Consider the following 15924-nt stretch of genomic DNA (forward strand, 5'->3'; position numbering starts at 1 on the left):
TGACCAGGGACATCTCCAACTAGATCAGGTTGCCCAGAACCACATCCAGCCTGGCCCTGAATGTCTCCAGGGATGGCTCTCCCACCACCTCTCTGGGCAACCTGTGCCAGTGTTTTACCCCCCTCATTGTAAAGAGTTTCTTCCTCACATCTAGCCTGAATCTCCCTCTTTTATAGAATCATAGAATCATATCCAAATGCTCAGTAGTAGTTTGGTTCATTTTCATAGAATCATAGAATCATAGGTTAGGGTTGGAAAGGACCTTAAGATCACATAGTTCCAAATCGCCTGCCATGGGCAGGGACACCTCACACTAAACCATCTCAAACAAGACTCCATCCAACTTGGCCTTGAGCAATGCTAGGGATGGAGTATTCACAACTTCCTTGGGCAACCCATGCCAGTGCCTCACCACCCTCACAGTAAAGAACTTTCTTATACATAACCTGATCTTTCCCTGTTTAAGTTTGAACCCGTTACCCCTTGTTATGTCACTACAGTCCCTAATAATGAGTCCCTGCCCAGCATCCTTGTAGGCCCCCTTCAGATACTGGAAGGCTGCTATGAGGTCTCCACGCAGCCTTCTCTTCTCCAGGCTGAACAGCCCCAACTTTCTCAGCCGATCTTCATATGGGAGGTGCTCCAGTCCCCTGATCATTCTCATGGCCCTCCTCTGGACTTGTTCCAACATTTCCATGTCCTTTTTATGTTGAGGACACCAGAACTGTGCACAGTACTGCAAGTGAGGTCTCACAAGAGCAGAGTAGCGGGGCAGGATCACCTCCTTCGACCTCCTGGTCATGCCCCTCTTGATACAGCCCAGGATACAGTTGGCTTTCTGGGCTGCAAGCGCACACTGAAGCCAGCTCATGTTGAGTTTCTCATCGACCAGCACCCCCAAGTCCTTCTCCACAGGGCTGCTCTGAATCTCTTCTCTGCCCAACCTGTAGCTGTGCCTGGGATTGCCCTGACCCAGGTGTCATTCATTTTGTCTGAATGTAGCAAGAAAAATTCTTAGGAAAACTTTATCAGGAATTATTTCTGTTTCAAGCTTCATAATACATATGTGTGCGCCATTATGTTGTAGGACTCTATATAGTTACATAATTATGCACTTAATCTAGAGTTACACCATGCACTTTATAGATAAATAGATTGTTGGTAATGGCTCAGGTTATGGATCCAGACTCTCAGTTCATTATAAGAAATAGTTCACCTCATAATGTTTCTATCTTCTCCATTTGACAAGAAAGCCATGTAGTCTGGTATTTCTCAGGTAAGAGAACTAACCACCCGTATCCTATTTATAATGAAAACTGTGCATGTCTTTCTTCTGACATCTGAAAAAGGTCATGTCAGTCATGGGCACTTAATTTTCATATCTATCTTCCACATGAATGTATTTCACTAGCCACAGATCTGTCTAAATAAGCTATCTATCTTTTCTTTAAACTCAGTTCTATATATTTGTGTGCAGTTTTCCCTTTTTAAGGTTTATGGTATAATGAGTAAATCTCTGCGAGTTCCTGCTTAGTCCACGTGGACAGGATTTTATGCAGAATGTAGTTTTCAGGTCTCCTGCCTAACTATTCTAGTATCAGTTTGGCAGTGTTTGTGGCTTTTTCAGGTTTCCCCTTTTTTAAAAATAGGAGTTTACACAACTTCTATGTCTTTTGCTTTTATTAAGACTAAGAAATGTATGCATATCTACAGCCTGCCACTTAAACAATCTAGAGTATATGCCCTATGATGCAAGCTATTACTTTTTGAAGGCAGGTAGGATTTTTTTGTGATGATATATAGTGCTCAGTAATTTGATTTCAAATATTAAGGTACGTAAAACATGGTTTATTCCTGTTTCTTTCTAGCCAGACCTTGTCTTTCCAGCAATACCCCAGTTCTGTGTCATTATCTTTTGCTTCTTTGCACTATCCAGTTTTGGCTGTTAGAACCACAAAAGCAGAGATTCATGTATTTTCTTGTAAAGCTGTGCTGTTTGAAAAGAAAAAGCATTTTCTAAAAGCCCACATATTCCTTACAATAAATGTGGGCTGTCATGTATCATAGTGAGATATAATTTAGTAAATACAGGGGGTTTATCAGTGACTATCATGTGAATAATAAGTCTAGGTCATTTTAATATCCTTCTCTGTGAAACCAACGTGGATAATGTCAAGGAATACGTCATTCATCCAAAAGATTCATTCAAACACAGGCAAACAAGGCAACAAAGACTGGTACTATTCAGGAGGCAATAGAAAAAGCCTCAGGCATAGCCCAGTCATGACACAGTTCAGAAGGCTATGCCAGGGTCAGAGAGCTCTATGGAGAGATCTTTGCTCTCTTTGCCCATCAGAAAGTGGCAGGAGTATAAGCAACTTGTGAACTCAGGAAAGGCATGTTGCACAGAAATACGCTGTTTGGAGTTGGGTAATGGAAGAAGAGGAGCAGGGGGTAACTTACTTTTGGGTGTTGTTATTTCCAGGGAACAGTTGCCTCACCTCACACAGCCATTTCTGCCTGAACATCTGAGGTAGAGAAAACTTCAAAAGATCGAGTGTCCTCAGGGAGAACACTGCATCAGCCCTTGATCACCCACAGAATCTGTACCCCACTAGCTCCCATAGCATTCAGTGTGCCCCTGAACTGTCCCTACAACAAACAGAAGGCACTAATTGTCTGAGAGTGGTATCTGAGAAGGCAACAGAGCTACTGATGGGTTACAATAACTGTCCAATAGCAAACATAAAGAATAGCAATAAAACTTTGGTTTCCTCCATCTGTATGGCTAGCTGAAGGAATATGTCCCTTCATAATCCGGATTTATAGCCTAAATCTTCTCCAGTCTTTTCTCTTAAGAAATGACTTAAAATGTAGCAAAAAATCCTTATTTCAGTTGAGTGCTTGTTAATCATCATACCTTCCCTGGGGGAAGAACCTGTTCAAGTATTTCTTGCAGTGCAGATCCAAACAACAAACTGTGCAGTGTGATGGAGTGCATTCCTTCTTTTGATGATATTCTATCTTGGATGAAACAATGAAGTTTACATCAGATGCAAGAATAAAGGCAATCTCCTATGGATTTGGACACTCACTGGGCAAAAAAGCAGAAGCTAATTTCCAGACCCTGTGCTGGGCAGTACTTTGTGTAAAACTCTGAAATGATATCTGGATCCTATGTCTGTATCCATTACTGACAAATGCTGCTTAACCACAAAGTCTTACATGAAGCATCTAAATCCATAGATGAACAAAGCATTTTTTCTCTGTGCATATTTTAGATATGCTTTGTATGACTGACATACCATGCAAAGAAAGAAGGTGCCTAACTCGGATGCTGTAAGTCTATCAGTTAATCGATTATTAAAGCATCGAACCAGCCTGTGCTGTGATATCTGAGGCTCCTTTGTGAACCTAAGCACTCCAGACAAGCAGTGGTAGAAACTTGTGTGCCTGCAGACTGCAACTGTTCTTATGGTTTGATCAGCAATCAAACTGGAATTTTGGGCATAAATATCCTGTCCTTAAAAGTGCAGAGAGACACTGTAATACCCAGGTCCTTTTGCAGAGTAGCTCTAATTTTATACTTCAGAGTTAACACACTATGTCATTATGCAGTGGTCATTTAGTGAACCCTTTATTCTCCTTGGGAATTAGGACTTCCTCATATTCAAAGTCCTGCATAGCTGGAAGGGTATCTGGACTTTTGGACTCAGTGATTCTTAGAAAGGAAATTAATTCTGCAGACACTGAGTGTAAACAGGTTGTATTTAAGGAACAGCAAGTAAAACAGCTTTTCATATTTCAGATACCCTAGTCCAGAAAACTGTAGTACAGGTGGTGAGAGGAATGAACCAAAGCTATTGAGAATTCACAGGTAGTTTTTCACTAGATGAATGAGTGAAGCTTTCATTTTAGTGTGTTCTCAGGAGTACATTGTGAAAACTGCATTAAATTATCTATTTTACTTAGAGGAGAGTCAGGATTTTCTCATTCTCATGCTGAACAACCAATGATTGCCCAAATAAACAAAAACCAAAATAAAATAGAAGGAGACTGAAAGGTTTTACCAGAACTACATTTTAAGTCTATCTTCCTTTTGGATATCTGAAGCAGGAACTTACTTGTTATATACTCCATTAACCAAGGATTGTGTAAATAAACATCTTACTATTTTGGAAAGATCTGATATGGTTTGTTCCAGCTGGGCACAACAGAGCTGTTGTTATTATGTGTGATTACAGCAGGTATTATTACCACATCCAGGTGCAGAAGCTACCACACCAGAGATAAGGAAAAAAGACTTCAAGTTCACATAAGCTTAATGCCTGAACTTAGCTGAGCAGGATCTGGATCTTAGTGCTGCACTGGTCAAATGGAGGGTGTTACTGAGATCATACAAGTACCCCATGTAATCTAAAGTAGGTATAGCTAAAAAACCCCGGAAGTAAATATATCATCACTAAAATGATCACTATTTCTCAGACCTAGAAATGAATTTACTTATTGCTATCTACCTTGCCAAAACCGGTGTATTCATTTAAGGAGTTAAATACGAGACTTTGGTCTACTTTACTAGTAAGGAAGGGAAGAATGCCTCTTTGAAAATTTTTTTCATGCCCTTCTCTCCTTCTTGCTGTACATTTCAGTTGCTGTTGTCATATTTTCCAGTCTTAACATCCGCTTGAGTAATTATTGCCACACAATTAAGAAAACATTTAGAATGGAAAAGTCATTTGTTAAAAGAGTTTCACTCTAAAACAGTGGTGTACTCCTGTGCTTTGACTGATAACCTTTCCCCTGACAACTGGCTGGGATCTGATGACTGTTTAGGTTCACTCGTTACTGGTTCTTCAGTTGCCTTGTCTGTGATCTGACCTTTCAAGTAGTATATTTTCTTGCTGAAGCTAAAACAATTTGTCAGGTCAATAGGGGCCAGCTTGGCAGCCCTTAAAGCACAGAAGACATATTTACTGATTTTAAGAGTGCAGAGCCTTTTTTCTCTTTATTTTTTTTTTTTTTAAATTTCATAGGTTAACTCATAGCACTTTTTGTCCTAGGATTGGATTCTGTACTGTTCCTGTTACATTCTCTGTATATTTACAATACCTGTTAAGCAAACGAATGTTAGTGTTAAAGCAATCAGTTAAAAATACTAACAGCAAAAATTCTGGATTAAATTTTAAACAGAGTAAAACATGCCACATTCAGAAATCAACTAATTTAAGTAAAAATTTTAACACGCAGAGCATTTGCATATAGAGGACTATTGAAGGTATTCCCAAATAATAATTTTAAGCATAATGCTAATGGATATTTTAAAAGAAATGTATTAAGATGAATGTTCCTCATGGTGTTAATGAAAGGTTACAAGCTCAGCTCCTCCTTCTACCCCTCACTGCTGCTGCAAATCTGGCACTGATAATGGAGCTACAGAAGAGCAAAACTAAAGACGTAGAAAGATTGGACTATAAAATGGCAGACTATTTAATTAAAAATGATCAAATAATGAAAGATAAAGGTGCATTCATTTTAGCTCTTCATCCCATCATTAATAAACATATGGAATGCTACACAAAGGTGGCAAATAATGAGAACTGCTTAAGATATTGAATTCCTTTTCTTTGTCTGTTATTACCTCACTTTAATAATGCAGTTATACCCTCAGCTTTGCACTTGTTATCACCATTTAGAAGCTCTACAGAACTCCATTGTACTTTGCATGCCTACCACTGTCAAGCAGTATTTTGTCTCCATTTTGTTCCGTTGTAGTTTTCCACCTCTGTATTTGTTTTATGTTCTTGGGCATATGTTCCTGGGTTTTTTTGTGACTTACCTTTTATGAAGAATAATCGCACTAGGACCTTTTCATGAATGACTGCACATATTAGGAATTAGTATTATTAGGTTTTTATCCAAAATAAATATTCTAGAATTGCTTGCTGTGTCTGATACTTTACACAATTAATAACTGCAAAGCAGAACTGATCAAAGAGAATAGAAAACACACTGCAAGTGATCCATAATCTCTTTCAGCGTGTGTCACAGAGAAGCTGACTAGGACTTCTAAAGGATTCAGCAAACAGGATTTGAAGTTCTTGAATTTCAATTCAATTTAAATATTGAAATTAAAGGTGATTTGAAATTCCACATGGCTAGTTCAAAAGGAAGTACGACAAAGAGAATGATCTGAAGTACTGATAGGCATTAATGGGACTCTAAAAATCATAGCTGCGTCTAAAAATGTTTCAAAATGTCAAGAAGAATTTCTGCTTGCAGCTGTTTAGTTTATGTCTTCTAAAAGTAAACAATCTGTCTGCATTAAAATGAGTACAAAAAAATAATGCAAATATTATCAATGCATAATATATAACAGTAGTATGACATCATCCAGAGTAGCAAGTTCAGTTTCAGCCAGGCACTTATATTGGAACAGTAACTGACAGAGCAGAGTTTGGACTAAGTCATGATAATTATTGGAAGCACTAGGAAATATTTTCTTAGAAATTAATGGGAATGTTATAATTGCACAAATTAATGTCAGTCGTGAAAACAGGCCTTCCTCTTTCATCTTCAAAATAGAACAGTCACTGATACTGTCAGGCATCTCATTTAAAGTTGGCAGAATAACCTTTTTTTTACATAACATGTGATTAGTTGTATTTTGGGTCAAATTTGTAGCAAATTAAAAATTTAATAGAAATTTTTAAATTATTAGATAATTAAAGAGGTGAAAAGAACATTGTTGTATAAGGGCGTGAGATTACAAACACACAAAATATATTAACAGAACTTTACTAAAATTACTACATCATTTCAGAAAAGCTGGAAAATGCCAATATTGAAGTTGCCTGCACAACATTAATTCAGCTTTTATGCATGTGATTATAATAAAGGCTAACATTAAATGATCACATCCTTTTTCCCAAAGGACTTCTGCTTCATTTCAGTCATGATACAGGGACATGTCAAGGCATAGTCAAGTTTATCTGCCTACGCACCCAGCAAGTCAAGTGTAAAAATTCCCAAACCTAACAACAATAAAAAACATCTGGTCCAGAAGCTGTACAGTCATGTTAGCAATGTATTTGATTTATTATGCCTCCTGCAAGAAGGCTGAATGGCTTCCATACTGCAGCTGGGTTGCTTCTGGCCAGAGAAATGCAAGTACCATGCACAGGGCTATTTGCAGCCAGCCATGTAAGTTTGCCCGCAGTTATATCTTGCCAGAGCTATCATACGCCTTCACTGGCAGATACAGATTTTTAATTTTGGGAATATTAAACTCACCGTTATCTTAAACAACTTATATTTCCCACTCTTTAAATTCATTCAAGACAAAATACTGCTCTGTCTTACAGACTGTTTCACGGGGTGATTAATCATGATTAATCACTCCAGGGAATGTTGCACAAAGTGTTTTGCATCTCTGAATATTTATTTTTTATTTTTTTTTACCCTTTTCAGGTTTTAAAGTAGTCCTAAGGCAATTATACCTATAAATAAGCAGCTTCCAAAATGCTAGTTGTTACCACAGGAAGCCAGTTGCCAAGACTGAGGGAATAATATTCAGAAAAAGGTGGTCTCCCCCATTTTCCTTTCTTACCTTCACGTTTCTCCAGCAGAAATCATTTAAACATGATGCGACAGGCAGCAATGTGAAAATGCCCTGTATTTTCACCAGTGCCTGTGAGTACTCTTGTATCTTGTAAAATAAAGTGTCCAACTGACACCAAGAGAAAAATAACGGGTGTCAAGTTTTCACATTAAAAAAGGGATTTTTAAATGTTAGTCTTATTGAAGCTGTGTGTGGAAAATACTTGGAAAAAAAAATCGAGATCATTTCACCATTTTACCAAGTAGCATAAAATTTGCAGTCCACCTCAATTATGCACAACACAAAGAAAGGAACGTTTTCAAATGATTCCATAAAGCTTAGAAAAAGAAAACCCACCTGTTTCAAACATTCTTCCATAAAAAGTCTTTTCAAGATTTGAGTATTTGGAGTTTGAATAAATCCACAGAAGGGCAACAATTACAGGAAAGTAATTGCAGTACATTTCCAATTCTTTAAAAAAAAATCCCACCTAATCTAAAATCTTACAGTTGAGCGGATTAAATTACATTCCCAAAACCAGCAAAAATATGTGCTATCTCCAATTCATTTGTAAACACTTCTAATTTCAAGTGGTATAAATCCTAAGTAAATCTCCTGCCTCGGGTGAAGTTCTTTAGAGAGATATTGCAAATAAAGTCAGAATGTGTCATGAGAGATCAAAAGAAATCTTTTTAAGGAAAACAATAGTTTGACATAGCATATTTTTCTAATTATTATTATTCTCCTAAAGGCCACAGAAGGATAAGATGATTAATGGTTGGAGAACGTATCACGCACTTTCAAAGTCATTAAGCATGTAGATTGTATTTTTAAGGTCCTTTTAAGCAAATATTAACGCTTAGACCCACTAAAACACCTATGACCACCTCTGATTATTTCCCAGGAAAAAGTTGCATTTAGCGTAATAGTTATAAAACTGCAACATTTATCTGTGAGTGTAGAAAACTACTATGAATGAGGCGTTTGAAAGTGAGACTCCTAGATCTCAGTTCTTCAGCTTGCAAACAAAACATATGGTAAAAATAATCTCCCTCATTGATATTTGTGTGAAAATGACACCAGCTCATGAAAGAAAAAAAAATCTTAAACAATGGAATATCCTATAAAGCAAAGTGAGGCATTATCAGCATGTGGATGATTTTCTGTATAGACATTACAGCAGCACTGATGTGAGGTCACTTTCAGGCTAATTATCCTGAGGAATTCAACTCATTCCAAAATCGACACTGTAATTGTGCAAGATAGAAGTACCCTGAGTTAGTCCATTTAACCCAGCTCCTATGCGTAAAAAAGAAGCTAATGTTTTAAGTCAACGTCTAAGCAGAAAGAAGAAAATGTTGCTGTGGTAAGGGCTGGGTGAGGTATATGTTGAGTCAAGGCAATTCAGCTCATTGAGGAAAAGATACTGACCATAAAGGAAAAGCTGTGGAAAGAAGCAATAGCAAGTGAGCTCAGACAAGTAGATAGAGAGGAGCTGTGCTGGCACCCAGCTGAAAAAGAGATACGTGAACTATATGTGTGGGACAGTTGCAGGCACAGGAGAGTTCAGAAGGTGATATATCATGGACTGGATAATAGATTAGAATAAAAGTAAGATTTTGGCACATGAAAATAGGTCTGTGGCATTCATATATTTACATGAGGAAATCAAACCCCTGATCTAATTAATTCATATGCTAAGTATTAAATAGGGCACCATTACCATAGTATTTAGCCAAAAAAAAAAAAAAAAAGAGACTGGTTGAAACATTTCCCAAAACTTGCACAGAAAGGTGTGGAATTTAATGATCCTGTCATTAATATGCAAATAGGTACTGGTTGAAACATTTCCCAAAACTTGCAGAGAAAGGTGTGGAATTTAATGATCCTGTCATTAATATGCAAATAGGTATTTCTAACTTTCTGAAAACTGTATCACTCCACCACTCTTGCTCTCAGTAAATTGCTTATTAGGCAGCATAGGGTTATTTTTTCCATCAGTATCTGTCTATGCACAGACAAATTCAGACTTCTGTAACACGCTGAATATGTCTCACTATTGTGCCTATACTTTAATAAGGATGCTTTCTATGAAGATAGAAGTTTGGATAAATGTGCAAAGGTGTTGCCAGTAAACAACATTCTCCAGAACCACTTTATATATTTTCCAGACATTCTTGACTTAGTTAAGCCATATTTTGTATATCTTTAAACCAGTTTATACATAAAGTGCCAGTACAATCATCTTAAAGCAAGGTTAAACTAAGTCAGTTAATACTTCTAGTACCGATTCCTCACGCATGCACATGAAAACTTTCTTTCGACAGCTAGTTTCAATAAAACTTTCAGTCACATGGTGCTTAAACAGACTCAGACAAGAGGACTAAGTCTGGTACTATGTTTCTAACCCTAAGTAAGTGGTTCTTGCTCTAGGTAACACTCTAAATCTCAAGGTGACTGTAACATAAATTCAATTTCAGAAAAGCTTCTAACTACGTATTCTCAATCACAGACATTTTATAATTAAGTTAGGTCTATGGAATTGTTCCAGAGAAAGTGGTGTAATTTTTTAACTCTACTTTACAAATTGTTCTAGCCACCTATTTTTCTACTATAGCCAACACGTGTGTTTCTCATTCAAACTCTTTTTTGAGCTTAGAAAAGGTAGGGTGAGAAAGAAATAAATCAGGCTCTCTATTGATATATCCACAACACAAAATGAAGTAAGATCAAGCCATGTAACTGTGATCCACTGTTTCTGTATTGAGGATACCTGAAGAGATCCTCCTGCATCCTAGCTATCTGCTTTGCATTCTTTGCAATATCAAAGTCTATGTGAAATCAGTGGGAGTACAATATATAAGCAGTGTTCAGCCAATCTTATTGATCTAAAAATGCTCTTATACCTTTTCCATCATGCTACACTGCATAACATGCATCAGAGTTGCCCAATACTTCTGATAAATGGACCATACTTAAAAGGGAATGTGGCTTGCAGACCACATTCTCCTCCAGTTAAACAACTACCCTAAGGCAATGACACAATGTGTTTATATGGAAAAATAATATTAGGAAAAGAATTTTCTCTGTTCCTTACTGTCATTTAATATGATTCAATAGTTAGCAGGAAAGGAAGTTACACCATATGTTTGTTGTGTTCTTTGCAGATCACAGACTGTAAATTGAGAACAACTCTTCTGAATCATGTATGATTTGCAAGAAATAAAGATCCTCATCTTGGTGAGTTCTGAGTACTTACTGGGGTTTCTTGCATGTTTTCAGTTCATCAGAGGAAGCCAAGGTGAGTAGTATATTGTACACTAGAGCAAGGAGATTAATCTTACTTTATAGTAGACTATTTCTGGAGTAAGGAGACCAGACTTGTTTCATTTTAAACGTACCTTAAATGACTAAGATTAAATATGCTAAAACAAATGGTACAACAGAGTAATTTCCCTGGCTTTGCAGAATACTGGTATGCAGAGATCACCATTTGAGAGCTGCTGGTACAACATACTTATCCTAGGAGGTACTAATACACACTTTGAATCCAAAGTACTAAGCAAATTAATTAAACTGATGAAATGATGAATAAGATTCCTTAAATTATAAAATTTGTAATATTTCTATTTTTTAAGTTCTCTTAATTTATAACTATATTATTTGATTGTCGTTTGAAGCTCATGATTCAAAGACCTGTATTCTTTTCCTTATAAATGTAAACATGAACTTTCATTTTAGATGAAAAAATTAAATTATTTTAATTTTTAACTCACAAAAATCTGTAACAGCTTTCAAAGCTGCAGTCTTTATTTTTTAATAAACTTTTTTTCTTTTTAGTTTTTGCAGCAAAAGTTAATCTAATGGCTGAATCACAGTGGAAATACAAACAAAAAACAACAATCCCATTTGACTAGGACCTAGAATTCCACCGGGTGGTCACAACCAAAGGATATGATGGATGCCAAAATGAAAAGTGAATTTGAAAACCCTTTCAGTATTCCTGCCTTCATTTAGCATAGTTGATTTAAAGCTTATTTACCCCTGTCTGCTTCTATAATGCAGCAACTCATTCACACCAAAGTATTCACAACTGCCTTGGTGTGAATGCTGTGCAAATTCTGCTATATTTGAGGAGTTGGTTTGACCTTATGGAACCTTCTGAAATGCAAAACTGTCTGTGTTATCTTAAACTGGGCAACGATCAATTCTAAGACTTCAGATTCTGGTGTTTAATGATTAAAGCTTAAATTCTAGTGTTTAAACAACTTTGCTAAAAGTAGTAAGTAGGTTAAATCACAAAGGCATGGTTTGTTCATAGACTAGTTATGTGTCCTTGAAAAGGGGATGGAAGGAGAGGAGGACTACAGTGGTGGAAGAGATTCACTATTCACTGTTTTTCTGGAGAAAATGAACTTCTTGGTAAACTTTTCCTGAAGAGAGACAAGTCCAGGGATTATTCTTATCTGATGCAGATAGTAATTGTGGACAGAAAGGCAGAACTTTCATGGAGCTATTCAATGAGGCTGGGGAATGCAGGTCAATGGAGTGAGTAAATGAGACAGTAGAGCCTAAAATCGTCATAGAATTTATCCTTTAACAGTTAACCTTGCAAATTATTAGACTTGCCCTCTGTTTTGAAGATTAAGGCACCTCCATTCACAGCAGGTGATATATGTCAAGACTGACCATGTTTTAAAAATAGTTTCACACAGGGTATGATCATTTGAGAGGAACCAAGAAAACAGGTTCAGCTCTCATGCTTTGTTGGTTCTTTCATGCTAGAGAAAGTGAAACTATGACTACAGCTAGGCAAGCTAAGATAAACTGCTTGAGCAATAATTAAACTGCCTAATAAAAGTTTTGGTATTTAAATGTATGGAGGTAAAATACCCCAGTACCTTTTATTGTCATTTCCTCAGACTTTGCCTGCTTCCCATCTTTTTCAAATGTCTCCTGCCTCCTTTAACAATAGGCTTTTAGCTTCAAAATTGCTGCCAAAATAGGCATTAAGAATTCTGATTCATTTATCTTCTTCAATGTACAAACATTGTGATTAGTTGTTGCTTTCCACAGATGCTCTCCAAATATCTAGATAGCTAGCCCAGGCAGTTTCTGCTGGGACATTTTTTCTTATCATTTGGGAGAGGGTAATATCACCTACTCTGCAGCCCACTCAAGGGACTCTCGTGACCTTTTTAGGATGCTTCAGTTACCATGAACAGTAGGTGGCAACCATGCTCCCTGCTCTTTGTAGCAAGTCCCCTTAAAATCCTAGCTTCTCTAGGCTTGCACCCTCCATCTAAAGCTGGAGCTGTTTCCGAACTTGACAGTAACGTAGGCAGACTTGAATTGTAGGAAACTTTGAGGAGAAGGACTTGAACCTGAGTCTGTGCTGGACAAGTAGGCATTAGAAGTGATTATCTGATGTTTCTATTTTTGCTCTCCGTCTGCCTTATCAGCTTTGCCAATATAGTTGTAGCCAAAGCTGCAGTTTGCTATCACACCCTTCATTCTGCTCTCTCCTACTGACCAGCGACATGTTACCTAACTGTAAGACAAAGAATGAGCTGTGTCTATGGCAGTCTGCTGTCCTAGCCAGCTTCCTAAGTTTTCTGTGCCTAAAATCAGTTCACATGTTATAGGTATCACTACACTATGCCTACTGACAATATTGAAGCTGACATAACTTTCCACAGGAAACTTAACACATATGATGTCTTCAGAATTGCATTCATGAAGGGATTATAGTTCATTATTAATAAACCTTAGGTCTTTATTGATGCTATAGACGATAGGACTGAGTGCATCCTCAGCAAGTTTGCAGATAACATCAAGCTGTGTGGTGCCATTGACATGCTGGAGGGAAGGCATGCCATCCAGAAGGACCTTCACAAGCTTGAGGAGTGGCTCCAGGCAAATCTTATGAAGTTCCACAAGGCAAGTGCACGGCCCTGTACCTGGGTCAGGGCAATCCCCGATTTCACTGCAGATTGGGTGATGAACTGAGTGAAAGTAGCCTTGTAGAGAAAGACCTGGGGATACTGGTTGATTGAAAAATTGGACATGAGCCAGCAATATGACCTTGCAGCCCAGAAAGCTAATCCTGTCCTGAGCTGCATCAAAAGAAGTATTGACAGCAGGTTAAGTGAGATGATTCTCCTGCTCTAGTCTTCTCTTATGAGAACCCCATTGGAGTACTGCACCCAGTTCTGGGGCCTGCAGTACAAGAAGGACATAGGTCATTTAGAGTAGGCCCATAGAAGGACATGAAAATAATCAGGGGGCTAGAACACCACCTCTGTAGGGCACTGAGAGAGCTGGGGTTGGTCAGCCTGGAGAAGAGAAGGCTCTGAAGAGCCCCTATTGCATTCTTTCTATATTTAAAAGGGGTTTATAAGAAAGTGTTGTGGTTTAGGTCCAGTCAGCCACACAGCCCACTTGCTCGCTCTCCCCACTTCCTCGACCCGGCTCCTGGAGGGATGGGGAGGAGAACTGAAAGAGTGCAACTTCCATGGGTTGAGACAAGAGCAGTCCAGTAACCAACAAACCACCACTGCCACCACCAATAACAACAATGATAATGGAAACAGCAAGGGAAGAGAACACAACCGCTCACCACCCGCTGACTGATACCAAGCCCAACCAAGCAGTGAGCTAGCCCTTTCAGGTAACCACCCCCAGTTTATATAGTGGGCATGACGTGCTGTGGTATGGAATACCTCTTTGGCTAGCTTGGGTCAGGTGTCCTGTCTCTGCTTCCTCCCGGCTTCCGCTCCTCCCTGGCAGATCATGAAACTCAGAAAGTCCTTGGTCAGACTAAACATTACTGAGCAGCAACTAAAACCATCAGTGTTATCAGCGCTGTTCCCAGGCTGAAAGCCAAAACCACAGCACTGCACCATCTACTGAGAAGGAGAAAAATGACTGCTACTGCTGAACCCAGGACAGAAAGATAGAGAAAAGGTCTGCAGTTACAGGGCAAGGGGCAATGGTTTTAAACTCACCGGTAGATTTAGATTGGATATAAATAATTTTTTTTGTTCTTACAGTGCTGGAACACTTCTCCCATGAAGGCAGGTTGAGAGAGTAGGGCTTAGTCAGCCTGGACACAAGAAGGCACATGGGGACCTTACAGCAGCCTTGTAGTATGTAAAGGTGCCTACAAAAAAATCTGGAGAGGGACTTTTTGCAAGGGCACATAATGACAGGACAAGGGGGACTGGCTTTCAGCTGAAAGAGAGTAGATTTATATTTGATATTAGGAGTGTGGTGAGACACTGGAAAGGTTGTCCAGAGAAATTGTGGATGCCCCATCCCTGGCAGTGTTCAAGGACAGGTTGAACAGAGCTTTGAGCAACCTGGTCTAGTGGAAGGTGTGCCTTACCCATGGCAGGAGAGGATGAAACTAAATGGTCTCTAAAGGCCCCTTCCAACACAAACCATTCTGTGGTTCTGTGATCTTTTAGTACTTGCTATAGCAGTAAACCTCACACATAGTGATAATCGGGAAACACAGTCTGGAAATTCATTGCCACAGCTGCTGCTTTTCTTTAATTTGTTCAGTACTGGCCAAAGTTATAATTAAGTTTAATCACAGGAAGCAAAATAATAATGTTGCTATATAACGGAATATATACAGTGGGGTTTACCAAGGAGTTTCACAGAAATAATCTAGCCACAGCTGTAGCTCTCCTGGTGTTTGGGAGAAAATCCTAAAATGGTCCTTGAAGTATAGCAGCCTCTTACTGTTCTCCGTGTATTTTTGTATTTTCCTGTATATCTTTTAACAAACCCATCTTTGACCTCTGACTTGCTGATGCTTTAAAAGAACTCAGTGAAGTTTGAAATGTAAATGCTAGTAATTGTGGACATGCTAATGGAGTATCTAGAAGGGCAACTCCTTGGCAATGGTTACAAATAAAGTGTTGTGTTAGGTAAACATGAATTTTTTATTTAGTTCGAAGGCCAATGATACTGGATTTATGTTCGCAGGGTGTGAGACTAAAAATGAGCAAAAGAGCCAAGAAATTCCTATTTGATAGGTATGAAGAAGTAATATCTCTTATTAGACATAAAACCCAGAAGCTTTTATTTCATCCATCATGCACTCTCAGCCTTGCCTGGTCTTTAAGTATAACATGGTGTAATAAAACATGTTCCTTTTTTTTTACAATTATTGTGCAATGTGTTGCAAAAGAAGTTACTCTAATGGAATTTGTTCTAAAGACAACCAGCAATGACTATGTTAGACCAGCAAGACTGCCGTTGATCACTGCTGAGCTTACATGAACTGACATCAGAGGGACAGAATGCCATTGGTGCAG

The sequence above is a fragment of the Neopsephotus bourkii genome, unplaced genomic scaffold, assembly GCF_033783945.1.
Source record: "Neopsephotus bourkii isolate Nb327-2 ecotype Australia unplaced genomic scaffold, CSIRO-AGI_Nbou_v1 NB_1493, whole genome shotgun sequence".
NCBI lineage: Eukaryota > Metazoa > Chordata > Aves > Psittaciformes > Psittacidae > Neopsephotus > Neopsephotus bourkii.